Source organism: Belonocnema kinseyi, chromosome 2, assembly GCF_010883055.1.
Source record: "Belonocnema kinseyi isolate 2016_QV_RU_SX_M_011 chromosome 2, B_treatae_v1, whole genome shotgun sequence".
NCBI classification, from domain to species: Eukaryota; Metazoa; Arthropoda; class Insecta; order Hymenoptera; family Cynipidae; genus Belonocnema; species Belonocnema kinseyi.
The window spans coordinates 170,632,623-170,646,120 of record NC_046658.1 but is presented as its reverse complement, the minus strand read 5'-3'; positions in this window follow the sequence as shown (position 1 = coordinate 170,646,120).

The following is a 13,498-nucleotide window of genomic DNA, read 5'->3' as shown; positions in this document are numbered from 1 at the left end:
TGTAAGATAAATAACCCATGTTGTCCAAAACGTTGTTGACTTGTTAATTGTAAAAATGATTTGATGAAACAAATCAAACCTTTCTTCGACCGTTGATATTTAGTACATTCCAAGAAAACTATTTTTTTATTTTGCTATACACAATTTCAGGTCGAAATTGTTAATACATATGAATAGTACTTTCTCACCTTTTTATTTTGGAGTCGCCAAATCCTTTTGAGGAATCTTTTAAAATGATCCTGATCATTTTAGATATACCTTACTAGCGGTAAGAAATGCAAAGCTACTAGTTTTCACGATGTCAAAAATACGACTGGTCCAGGGGAATTTTTTTTTCCTGAATATTATTTTTTACAAATGGGAAAATATGTTATAATATGGAAAACCAAGCAAACGCTGCCTTTCTAGCAAACGGAAGTCTCATGACGCAATCATAAATTTGTTCGATTTTTGATGTGTCTAACATATTTCTCCCGTGTACCGGAAAAATATTAAGAGAGCAAAACTCCATTTAGCACTCTAGACCCTTTCATTTTCGAGCTAATTTTAGAGGCAGTTAGCATTAAGCGGGAATTATAGGACTACTTTTAAATAAAATTAAATTTAGCAAAGAAACAAATGGAAGTTGAAGAAAAGCTTGTGGCACTAGAATACCATACACTTTTAAGTGAAAACGAAATCATAATTTTTTTAATCGTCGGCCAAAATTAATACGAGAAGTAAAAATCTGTCAACAGATGATTGTGAAGCGACGCACAAAAGGAAGGTGTTAAGAGTATTCCAGCGATGATGAAGAATCAGTGGAATCAATTCACTTTTTAATAATTAAAAACTAGAAGGATGAAACTGGGAAGGAAAGAAATACGCTACCAACAGAAATCAAAGAAAAGTTTCTTTTTAAAAATAAACTTGAAACTGTGTTCACGCACCTTTCTGAAAAAATTCATCGAATCTTGGCAAGGCAAACTGTTAGGGATAGTATTGTTCATTTTGATGATCCATAGATTTTTCAATAGCGAAAATTTCATTCCTAATACAAACTATCAAGAGATGTTTGCGTCTTTCCAGCAAATGAAAATCAGAAGGATACCCAATGTGGGAAAATTAGTCAACAAACCGAAGCTCACCTCTAATTTGTTTAATAGTACACTTTAGCTTTTGGAGATATTAATTTTTTGAGTGCCGCGCAGTACAAAATAATCATTTACTCGTGCAAATTCCAGGCCTTTTAACACGCACGAAAATTTGCTGTCTCGATGCACGTGTTAAAACAAGAAATATCATCATCTAATTTTTGTAACAGAACTTAGTTTGCAGTTCCAGCCTTCAGCTAATGATGTCGATATTCCTGGTTTTTTGCGAGGCGGACCTTTCGCCTCTCGTGATAGAAAAAATTTTCCTGACATGTCTCATGTTCGTCCTAGGTCCAAGTCTCCTCCTAGTAGGTGCATGTTTCCTCCGACCAGGATTTCTTCTCCTGACGGACTTGGATGTGGACTTGAAGAACTTCGATTTATTCGTCTTACTCCCCACAGGAATCCAAGCCGAATATTTGTACTTCGAATTTGCACTTTACCTTCCGACAAAGAAATTAGATAACAAATATAACTCAACATCTTTGCACCCATGCCAACCCAAGAACAAATTGTATTATCAATATTCGATGGTGAAGTCTTTACAATATTGGAGACTGCAATCGCAATACAGGGCATCTGCTTGTTATTTATGATCGAATTCTGATTTCAATTCAAGCCTCTCCACTTGATATTTATGATCGTATTTTTATTTCAAGTTCGAAAAGAACATTTTAAAGCCTTCAAAGCATTTGAACGAGCTATCTGGACCATTAGATATATCTACCTGAGTGCCTGCGGAGAATTTCTCCGAGCTTCTCAGAGCCTTGAGAATCTTTAGCATATACTCTGAGATTTCTATCGGTAGGGTTAGTATATTTTTAATTATAAGTTAATTTTCAATCTATTATTTGTTATTAATATAAACATCAACATTAAATAATGTTTATATGAAGCATGCAATTTGTTATTAAAGTCCATTGCTGGTGGAAAATTCGATAACAACTTTTGAAATTTTGAGGTTAAGAATTAATTTTAGAATAAAGAAGCGAACTTCTGGTCGCAGAATTAATTAATACTTAATGTTTATATTCAATGCTAATAATAACTAAAACATTAACTTATAAATAAAAATACATCAATGTTACACTAATTTTATTCAATATCAGATACGTACCATGAAACTCCTTGCACTTGACCTTGGCAACAAAACAGCTGTATTAAATGTATAGGCTTCCAATGTTTTATGTGCTTTTAAACAATATATGGTTTAAGAAATGTGGGATTGAATTAATTATGTTCAGGTTTATGGATGTATCGGGCCTTCATATTTATATCTCTAACAAAAAACACAAATTTTCAACGAAATACGGAAATTTTCAAACAAATAATTCCATTTTCAACTAAATTAATTTTGAATCCAAGTAAAATAATATATAAAGTATTCAAGATACGATAGAATTTACTTAAATTCAAGCAGTTTTACACATTATATAGCAGAATCTTTCAACGATTAACATTTTTTTATAGTAAATTATGCAAGACGTTTTTTCTGATATAAGACAAAAAAATGGAATTTAGACATCTATGTTAAGAATAATAAAAAACAGATTAATTCTTTAACCATAAAATAATTTTTAACAAAAAAAATGAAGTTTCAATTAAATATATCAAATTTTAAACAAAAATAGAATAATTCAGTTTTTAGTTTATAATAGTTAATATTTAATCCAAAAAATCAAATTTTCTACAGGTTATCAAAAATTTTAATTAAAACATATGAAATTGACACCAAATAGTAAAAGTTTTGACAAAAAAGATGAATTTTCAATCACAACGACTAATTTTTGATCAACAAAATTTTCTAAAAACAAGTAATAGAATTAATAACTAAATTCATTTTCAATGCAAGAACAATATTATAAAAAGAATCTAAAATAAAATAGAATTTACTTATAACCAGGCAGGTTCTACACATTATTTAGCAAAATCTCTCAGCGATTAAAATTCTTTTGTAGTAAATTACGCAACACGTTTTTTATCGATCAGAGACAAACAAGTCGAATTTGGGCATCTGTGTTAAGAATAATAAAAAGCAGATAATTTTTCACCCATAAAATAATTTTTAACTAAAAAGATGAAGTTCCAACGAAAAAAATATCAAATTTTAAACAAAAATAGAATAATTCAGTTTGTAGTTTATAAAAGTTAATATTCGATCAAACAAATGAAATTAATTACAGATTATTTAAAATTTTAATTAAAAGAGATGAACTTGGCACCAAATAGTAAAAGTTCTAACGAAAAAGATTATATTTCAAACACAAAGATTAATTTTCTATTTTAAAAAATTGTTTTAAACAAATAATAGAATTTTCAATACATGTACAATATTATCAAAAGTATTTAAAATAAAATAGAATTCACTTGAAATCAGGCAGTTTCTACACATTATTCAGCAGAATCTCTCAAACATTAAAATTGTTTTCTAGTAAATTACGAAATATATGAAACCAAAGTTTATTATTGTTTACGGTACAAATCTGTCAAAACGCCCCATCACAGTGTCTGTGTAGGGAAAGGAGAAAGTATTATCAGACGCACATGGGCTAATAAATCTTTACTTTCTTTTCCCTCTACGTATTCTTGTTAACGCACCTCCCTCATTGCACTGTATTCCATTGTGATTCAACGCCTGATTAAAATATTATACGAGGGCCGTTTAATAAGTAAAGTACAAAATATAGAAAAATTCCTTTTTAATGCAATTTTTTTTTAATTTTTCAATATAATCTCCATCAACTTGTACACACAATGTTCATCGCTTTTCCAATTTTCTTATATTCTCGGGAAAGTAGGAGGTTTCGAAGACTTTTTAATATTCAGCTACAGCGGCGATGTCCTCCTCAGCAGAAGGAGATCTGTTTCCCCCGAGTTAAATCTTGAGGCTTCGAAATTAAAAAGGTCAGAAGTATCCAAATCCGAAGAAGAGAGTGGACAAGGCAAAAGTTCAAATCCTAATTTATGCTCTTTTTCCATCGAAGCTGCGGAAGTGTAAGCCGGTGCGTTGTCATGGTAACCAAAGAAGGCTTCGAAGCTTGCTACTTTTCCGAGGGTATTAAAAAATTGCAGAAGCGTTAAAAAAAGTGTGTAGAAGTTGAAGGATATTAGGTTGAAAAATAAAACAAGATTTTACATAAAAAAGGTGTTTTTCTTTGTTTTTACCATAATTTTTGAACTACCCTCGTATGTAACTGGTTATAATGAAACATCTTTAATGTACAGTGAGTCCCTTTAATAACGCTCCATTCTATAGTTATTCCGAGAATTGACGCCGCGCCGCAGGTGGGTGTAACTCTAACTCTAACATGTTAGGAGAAAGTCATTAGGTTTTTCGGTGGTAACTTGACAGAAAGTAACAAAAATTTTGATATGGATGTTTACGTTTAATGTCAATAATTCTACTAACACCTGAGAGAAATATACTGTATAAAAACTGAACTGTTTATAAAGGAAAACAAATAATTAAAAATAGATCTAAAGTGTGTCATCAAAAATAGTATCGCAAAACTCTCCAGCCACTGCATACAAAAAATTGCAATAACTATAAAAAACACGTAGAATTGATAAATTAAGATAATTAAATGCAGAATCTAAAAGTAAACGTATGTATTAAATTAAACCCTAATTTTAAACTACACCATACAAACATAGTTTAAAACTATCTTTTTTTATCCTTTTCTAGCAGTGATAGAAATACCCTTCTTGATCTTTAAAGAAAAACGGTAGCTATGCGTAATAGAGTAATTTCCGAAAAAAATTCCCAATACAAACATATTGATCAAGTATTAATATTGTAAATTTCAAAACTATGGACAACAATTTTTGTGTGCTCCTTTAAAAAAATAACAATAATAATTAGGAATTGATATTTAGGAATGGAGGACGATGCATGAAAAAACGCATTGTGTATTAATTTTCTGTAGAGATCTGGTTAAAGTAAATGTATTTAAATGTTTTGCATGTTACAAAGTATAATTTAAAAAATAATTAGTAATTTTTTTGTAGAAAAATATCGTGATATAAGCCAGTAACAGAGCAATTTCTAGTACGCCTCTTGAAAAAGGTCGTTTGCAATTTCAGCGATATGTCAACGTTGATTTCTCGGAAATAAAAAAAGTTGCAACATTTAGTTAAAATAAGTTTTTCCTCTCCCCAACAATTACTTTTAGCATTTTTAAAAATTTTTGTGCTCATTTGAGGTAAAATATGTGATTTTTTATGAGAAATTTTGTCATTTTTCAAGTGAAAAGCAACGTTAATATGAAAAAATTTAAGCAAAAATATCGTTTGAGAAGGATAGGTTCAGTAGTTTTTGTAAAATCGCTGGAACGGACTTTTAAAAAGTGGTTTCGAAAAAAACTCGTTTGAAGTTTTAAGCATTGAAAAAGTGAAGAAAAAATTTATTTTTTAACCGATTTCAGCTGCTTCTTTTACCATTTCACTGTGTTCACTTTATGAACTTAGAAAGTGTAGTGAAAACTAATAAGAATTCTGTTATTTTATAGTATTCTTTATTGATTTCTGGTACGTTCCTACATATATTTTCAAGCGCAGCTGCGGTCTATGAGGAGGGTCGGCTTTAAATCTATAACTTCAAGAGTTCTGCTCCAATTAACTTAAAGTTTTGACACAATATTTTTTAGATATTTTACAACAACAAATAACAAACAAAAAATTTCTTTGCAAGTGCTTATCCCCCATTCCCCCCTTACAAAGTTAAAAGATTGAGAAAATACTTAAATTTATGTCGTTATGGCTTAAACTATTTTGTTTAGTTTGTAAAAATTAATATTATCCTAAACAAGTTTCCTAAAAATGTAGTATTCATCTCAGAACTTATATTTTAATAATATTTGCTTTTTGTGAACAAGTGCACAGTTATGTCTTCGCAAGGCTATAGTTTCAGTTGAAAACTGGGAAAAAACATATTTGAAAATCAGTAAATATTATATGCAATCCAACTGATAAATATTTACAAAAATTTGCTGTATGTTTTACTCACAAAATTATCCCAAAAACATTCAATAATTCGTGGAATTACTTTAGCTTACCTTCCAGTCATTGGAGGTCTGCTTTTTTGCCTTTTTTACACAATTACAATTTCACAATTTTGAACAAAACGGTCGTATAAATTATTGGTATACTTTAATTATCATAAGATTTTTCTCATCTAAGAAAAATCACATAAATGCACCCTAGGTTAAAATTCCAGCAATTCTACACTCTTTACTAACATTGTCCTGTAACGCTACTATTTTCACACTAATTTTATTTTAGCAGCATTCAACTTCGACACCATACTTTGGAGTTGATTTCATGACAGCACCTTGATTTTATTACGCTTTAACGTGAGAACTAAAATCTCGGAACCCTTGATTTTGAAGCATAGGTCTCGAAGTTTCAGGCATTAGTGCACGCCCCTCAGATTTCATATTTCTCAGATCTCTTATTCTATGATTTTAGAGCATGGACCCACCTTTCAGAAATTTGTAGAGGGAGTAGTTCGAAAGAAACATGTTCTTAATCTTAGAAAGCACTTTAGTCAAACTATCTCTAGATTTATTCATAATTTAAATAATAGTACATTTTAATACGAGTTGCATCGCGTTCACGCAGCCCTTTTATTCATAACGATATTTACATATCGTTATAAATTCGCAGAGAAGGGTAACGCTATATTTAAATTCAACAAAGGGAACTCAAAATGAACTTACGTTTTAAGGGTACCGCTATACATTCTGGGAGAAGCCATCATATTTTAGATTCATTACATTTGGTGTGCTAAAATAACGAGTGTGGTAGAAATCGGCATGGGGTATCAAAAAACTAGGGAGTCGGCATAGCGTTCTCTAAAAGAAGGATATACGTAGGGATTCACAATAATTTTACACATTTTAAATTATATTGAATCGGTGGCACAATACTTTTTTTAAAATGAATTTAGAGTTTCGCCAGGAATAATTTTATAATAACATTAAGGGCGAAAAACCAATTAATATACTTACCTTGAAAAAAATCACTAAACATCGTCCAGAAGGAATTTTTAATTACCAATATTTTAAAGGCCGTAAAGGCTAAAGATCAAAATAAAACGCACACACGTGGGGCGCAAGAAAATCAGAAGTAAAGACTCAACCACTGATTGGCCGTAAAGTAATTTCAGTGCCAATAAATTGGCTTCCTCGCAGCCAAGGCAGTAGTCTCAATATAATGCTGTTCCTAGGTGAGACTTCTAAAGTGATTCTCCATAATGAGCACTTTAAATTAAAGAACACTTAAGTAACGAAGTTGTCCATATAGGGTCACGGAGCGAAAACAAAGCGATCTACATTGTCACTTTGAAATATCGGTCCCGATTATCAATCGGCTGCGCACGTCATTTTTAATCCTAATAAGCGTGGTCCTAATTATGGGCTAGAAACAGCAAGGTAGCATCATATAATTCGGTAGGACCCATTAAATTTTGGTGTCCCTTATTTATTTCAAATTTCAAATTTCGTAGCCGTTGAGATGTTGGATCTTCCCCTTTTTTCTAATGAAGTACTCCCGGGCATGACGTGACTCACAAAACAATCCCCCGCAAATTTCAAGATTATATCTGGAGTCAAGCACAATCCCAACCTGTCAACCGGGCCTGGGATACAGAAGTTCTGACGGATGAAATTGACGAACGAAGTATTCTTGTGTTTCCACCACCTGCCGTTGAATCAAAATCAGAATCAAAGTTCATATCGGGCTTAAGTTGCTGAATATGAACTTTTCTATTTTCTTATGGGGGAGATCGCTAATATCATAAACTGATGGGGAATTACTAAAGGAAGACGGTATTTGGCACGATTTAAAAGAAGGTCACCTATAGAATAATGTAACTAACGATTTCGCAAATTATAATAACGGGCTTATTTGATAAAGAACTCAGCAAAGTTGTTGATGACTCAATCTCTTATTACTTGTAATTTCTGCATCAGCTTATTCTATAATTCTAGATCCTGCGAATCGACTGGAGGTTCACCCTCCTCTCATCTACGTATTGATTTTGTGGGTCTAGATTCGTGCCCAATATTCTGGAATGCGGGAGTTGTAGCGTAAACGATGTTAAATTCTAGAGCTAGGGGTCGGAGAATATTATTTATAAATTTCAGCCTATTTTCAGTTATAAACACTTGTGGGGTACCCCAAAGCTTATTTATGAGTAGGGGTATAAACTCAACCCACATGGTGAACATGTCCTGAATCACTAGCGCATACTTATACACAACACGACTGCGTGGCAAGGGGCGCATGATGTCTGCAGGAATTTAAATCCAGGGTGGTTCCACAAATCACTGTAGCAAGCAGGTCAGGAAAAATTTATGTGAACTTCTATTTCAGGAGTTGCTACATTTTCTTCCGTAACCCCATGCATTCTAGGTCGAGTATCGGTGACGTAGTGCATGGATCCTTTGTGATATGTGATTTCGAAGTGGTATTCAAGTAAAGATAAGGCTCATCTAGCTAACCTGCCCGTCGGATTTCTTAAACTACGCAACTAGCAAAGGCTGTTTTGATCTGTCTCGACCGTAAAGTAATATCCTTTAAGAGCACGACGAAACTTTTGTATTGATTAAATAATAGCGAGGCAGTTCTTAGCAGTATTACAGTATTGTTGTTGCACTGCCGAAAGTGAACTATTGGCGTAAGATACCACGTACTATAAACAGTCAAATTTCTGTGTAATAACTGCACCTAATCCGGTATTGTTAGCGTATATTTGTAGCTCGAAGCAAACTTCAAAATTGGAGCAAGAGAGAACAGGTGCATCGGTTCAGCAAGTTCTAGTTTCTGGAAGGCTATCTTTTGTTCTTCCGTCCAAATCTAACTTTCATTCTCTTTAAGTAGCCGCATACAAGGTACCGTTAAAGTTACGTAACTTAAAATAAACCTCCGATACCACATTGATATACCAAGGAAACGTCTAATCTTTTAAATTTGGCGGGATAGCTTATTTTAGGATTTGCGCGATTTTATCCAGGTGTGTTGGTAAACCTCTATCATTCATCAGATATTCCAGTTACTAGACTTAGTGCTTGCAAAATTCACATTTATTAGCGATAATTTTAAGTCTTATTTCTTGTTTAATTCCATTGGTTTCGAAACTTCTTCCAAAACTACCTTTACGCTGCTATTAGCTACTTAAACTAAACGATCATTATGCTTAACTTGCAAATTTAATTTTCTGGCGAGTTCCATATCTTTCGGTGATACATCAGGAATCGGGAGCGGTTTATGGAGTAGGTACATAGTCAATTTCCGAAAGTTTAAATGCTGTGATAGGAATAGGGTTGTTGAAAGTGATGAAAATAGTAGGATCTATAGTAACGCTAACAGGATTAAGATTTTCGCCAGAGTCAGAAATATTCTCAGTATTGATAACCTTAACTAAATGTATTATAGAGTTAGCCAGGCAATCAGTATAAGGGTTATACTTGGTTTTCACTATAGGATCAGTTTCAGAATTATACTAGCTTCTTCGCTTCCAAAAGTCTTCAGAGAAGGTACTTAGTTGAAATTTCTTAAGAAATTACTATTTGAGGATTCTCTGGATAAGGCAGGGACCACCTCAGTTCTTTATAACGACCCCCTTCCTCTTTCCACGCACATTTGGGACAAGATGCACGAGTCACAAGTTTCCTAACAAAAGTGATGCAAAATATTTTCTTATTTTCGTTACAATTTTGTTAATGATGACCCTCGCGGTCGCAGTTCCAACTAATCAGAGGCTGGTACGAGGATTTTATTTTATCTTTATCGGAAGCAACGCATAAAAATGGATTTGTAGGTAATACAGAATTTTTGATCATATTCTTAGTGGTATTGGGGGTTTGACTGAGAACACGATTACGTTAAGGTAATATTCCTTCCTTTCTCAAAAAATGATGATTTAAAAAAAAATTGTTCAAGGAGATACAGGGCGTATTTTTTAAAATTTCTACAACTTTTAATTGAACCTTTTGGGAAACTTTAAGTATTTACTGAAATAAAAGAGTAAAACAAAAAATGTTTATTCTTATTAAGTTATGACCTTGGAAGCTATATTGGCGCATACTTTAATGGTCATTTTCTAAATCAGAGCATTAAAAAATATATAAATTTTTGAGTTCTGCATATAATCGACGGTAAGACCTTTCTGGAATACATTTTTTCGGAAATTTATCCTATAGAAACTTGTCCTCAGATAAAAAATAAAAACCAATAAGACTTTGAAAAATGCATTTTTTACCTCAAAATGATAATTGAAGCACATACCTATTATACTATTAAAATTGAGATTTTCAGAAGTTTTAAGGAAATTCACAAATATTTTATGATTTGTTGACAAGCTTAAAGATTTTGTAAATACTGAGAACGAAAATTTGCGAAACATGCTTCTTTATAAATTGGAAATTAAGGTGACATATTTTAATAACTGCTGAAAAAGACTTCATGAATGCATGACCTTGAACTAATTCTTATTACGTCCAACATTTTGTATTTATCATGGAAAAAGGGATTTGTATTGCAAAAGGTGGCTCATGGGACAGTTAGGCTACTAGGGATAATTCGCACGTTATTTTAATAATAGCAGAATACGCGAAAAAAGACTAATTGATATTATATTCTTAAGTGGAACGACTTGTAGAGACTAAATTTGTACACAGAAATACCTTATTGTGCCTTCTATTTTTCCTAGCTTGGGTAGTTTTAGGATATTTAAAGGCTATTCTCATTTTATACAGATTTAAGCAAGAAAAAAGAACAAAAACGTAATATCCTTTACAGTTTTGCATGACAAATCAGCCACTTATCCCCTGCAGACAACTTTTTTTTTGGTAGGCCCCTTACAACTCTTTATAATATGAGAAAGATATTCGATTTTCCTAGAATTACACAAGCTAGGGGAAACAGAATGTACACTAGAGAATTTCTCTACGAGGTGTGTTCAAAAAATAAGGTGACTTTATGGTTTTCTCAAAAAATATTCACTTATTCCTCAATATTTATGTTGTCTGCTTCAAAGTAATCCGCATCAGATATAATACACTTGTGCAAACGCTTTTTCCAATCATTGAAGCACTTCTGATAATCATTTTGTGGTATAGCCTTGAGTTCTTTCAGCGATGCAGTTTTTATCTCCTTAATCGTTGAAAATCGATGTCCTTTCATGGGTCTCTTCAGTTTTGGGAAAAGAAAAAAGTGACTGGGGGCCAAATCCGGTAAATATGGAGGCTAAGGCATGACTGTGGTGCTGTTTTTGGTCAGAAAGTCTTTCACAAGCAACGATGAATGAGCAGGCGCATTATCGTGATGCAAAAGTCACGAATTGGTTTTCCAAAGTTCCGGACATTTTTTTCGTATCGCCTCTCGCAAACGGCGCATAACTTGAAGGTAATACTCCTTATTGACCGTACGACCTTGTGGTAAGAATTCCTGATGCACTACGCCAGAAAATCAGGATCATTATTGACTTCATTCAACATCTCCTGAGCGATAGTCATGCGATGGATCTTTTGATCAAAATTAAGTAGTTTTGAAACAAATTTCGCTGACACACGTCTCATGCCCAAAACGTCTGAAAAGATAGCATGACATGAGCCAACCGATAAGCCAACATCTTCAGCAACTTGTCTGATGGTAATTTGGCGATTTTTCAACACCATTTCTTCCACTGCTTGAACGTTTTCATCTGTTGTTGACATGCTGGGACGTCCAGCGCGAGGTTCGACTTCGACATCCTCTCGGCCTTCTTGGAACAGCTTGTACCAGCTATACACACTTTTCTTACTCAGAGTAGACTCACCGCATGCAACTGTCAACATTTCAAGAGTTTTAGAGCACTGGATGCCCTTTTTCGCACAAAATTTAATGCAAACTCTTTGCTACATTTTTTGCGAAAGAAAAAAAACGCTGAGCACACCAAACTCTTCTAACCTTTTACGCCTCTGCCAGAAAACACAACAAAACAAAAAATTTAAAACTTGAATGTACGTAGCCCGCGAAAATTCAAAAATCACCTTACTTTTTGAACACACCTCGTATACAAATCAAGTCGCATAAGTCGCGACACTTAAGCATATAACATCTATGTGTCTGTTTTCGCGTATACTAGTATTATCAGAATAGCGTTCAGAATATCCTTAGGTTTTTGCCTATTTTTTACATCTAAGGGAAAAACTGAGACGTGTACGAAAAATTCTGAGGACAGATTTGGATTTAACGGCTCGAAATCCATAAGGTTAGCCTAGTCACTTGTTTCTTGCTGGGAAATTTTTGCATGGCCTGCGTGAACAGTAAATTCCTAGAATTTTCTCGCCTTCTTGTATCTAGGGAGATAATGGTAAAAGCTGGAAAAATTTAGTGATCACATTTAGATTCAGAGCGGAAAACTGCAGAGTAAATGGCATTTTTCTTATCTTTGGCTTTATAAGCTATTGATTCGTTACGAACTTGTCGTTTTTGTATTTTCGACCGTGATATTTTTTTCGAATGACTCATAATTTTTAGTATTGTCTTTAGTAAATTTTCCGAATCTTCTCTTTCAAAATGTGAAAAAATTATTTCAATCTTTCTAATATTTGACATTATTCTCCGCTTTAATTTAATATAGTAAATTTTAAATATCACATTTTCTTTTACAAATTTTGTAGTACTTGTAGTACTTAAATGTAATTTCGGTTTTAAAGTATTTTCCAACTAAAATTCTATGGGTGTAGGGTGTTCCCTATTTTCTGCGCCTAGGGGAAAACTGAGACGTGTAGGAGAAATTCTGAGGCCACATTTGGATTCAGCAGCTGAAAATCCATCAAAGTAATGTAGACAATTCTCTCGTGCTGACAATTTTTTTGTATGGCTTGCGTGACCAGAAAATCCCTAGGCTTTTCCTTACTTTTTGCATCTAGGGAAAAACTGAGACGTGTAGCACAAATTCTAAGACCATATTCAGATTTAGCGGCTGAAAATCCATAAGGGTAGCGTATACACTTGTCTCTTGCAGACAACTTTTTTTTGTGGGCCTGTGCTAGTTAGTAATAATTTTTTATACTTTATTACTGCTTCTTATTATATACAGTCTGTCAAGTTAAAGCGTGGGTGGCTTTACTCGCAGTCGGTAAGGTGTATCGACATGATTTTGGTGTCAAAATATTAAAAAGAGCTCCCTCTTTCATGCTTTTTGATTTAACATTCAGTTTGCTTTCAATTCTCATCTTGTTATGTAGGTGAATAGGTGCAATCTCCCAAACCATTGTTTCGAGAAACAACCCCAGAGATGCACTTTTACCGGATGTTTTACAGTCCGCTGCACTAATCTTGAGGTTGAATGTGTCCAGCCATGTGATGACGTCACG